Below are 1,247 nucleotides of genomic sequence, written 5' to 3'. Positions count from 1 at the left end.
GGGTTCGGATCTCAGTCTTTCGGGGGTTTATACATAATTAGCTATTTTCTGCAGATCCTCTGCTTTTAGTTCGTGGCAAGTTGACAGGAAGTATGGGGGGGGGGCTGCTTACTGTTATTTCTTCCTGCCCTGAGTATAAACTCAGGGTTCAAATCTCGTTATTCTTTTGAGATGGTGCATAATTATTTTGTGTCGATATTATTTTCTATTTCGCAATGGTGATTTAGTAATAGCAGTATTTCTTAAATGTTCGGATTCAAATCGTCAACTTCGATATTTATTTCGGAGGTCTTGCCTTTTTTTCTTTTTCTTTTCTAAAAGCTGATTCCCTTCCGAAGGCGTCGAATTAGCGAAGTGTTAATGCGTTGAGAAAGTATTCTGCGTTACCCTTACATTCTGGGTTCAAATCCCGTTGGAAAAAAATGCTTTGCGTTATTTCTTCCTGCCCTTCATATTCTGGGTTCAAATTCCACCAGGATCTACACTTATCGCTTCCCCCGGGGTCGATAAAATAAAGTACCAGGCAAGTACTGGAGTCGGTGATATCAATAAACCCTTCCCCTCAAAATTGCTGTTTTTATTTTTGCTGATATTAGAAACTATTAATTCCAAAATTGATTCATACACCCACCCGTCGCCACCCCTTCGCGCTGTCTAAAAGTGAAAATGAACGGTTCGCGTGTGCGTGTGCTAATGAACAGAGAAAAAATGCTAGGAATATGTTTTACATACCTGTGGTAGACATCGGTTTTGCTTTTTCGCTTTAAAGGTAAACGGTCCTGATAGAATCAATGTCTGTGTGCTTCATTCAGAAAGAATAAAAACTTCATGGGACTTCGTTCATTCGTATACTAAAAGGAAAGTTTGTGTATTCGGAATCCACATGATATAACACAAATTCGTAGAAAATGTCATTAAAAAATATCCATTTTTCTTTAAAGTTATAATCATCCAAAGTCGGGGGGCGGGGCAGAAATCTGAAGAAATCATGCCTGGATCTTTAAGTGCATGGTGTCCACAAAATTGACCACAATCGCTCCAGAGAGGGAGGGGAAAATAAGTTGTTTTTTTTTGTAAAACAGATACTCCAGATCAGTGGTTCCCAAACTATGAGTCGCGACCCACTGATGGGTCGCCAACAGAATCCTCGTGGGTCGCAAGAAGTTATAAAATTACTCATTAGCTTTGATTAACTGCTGCCTATCGAGATAGTTCAAGACTCATGTTTTCAATACCAGACTGGTTGT

The sequence above is a fragment of the Octopus bimaculoides genome, chromosome 30, assembly GCF_001194135.2.
Source record: "Octopus bimaculoides isolate UCB-OBI-ISO-001 chromosome 30, ASM119413v2, whole genome shotgun sequence".
Classification (NCBI taxonomy): Eukaryota; Metazoa; Mollusca; class Cephalopoda; order Octopoda; family Octopodidae; genus Octopus; species Octopus bimaculoides.
The sequence above is the reverse complement of the archived record's forward strand: the minus strand, read 5'-3'. Positions refer to the sequence as shown.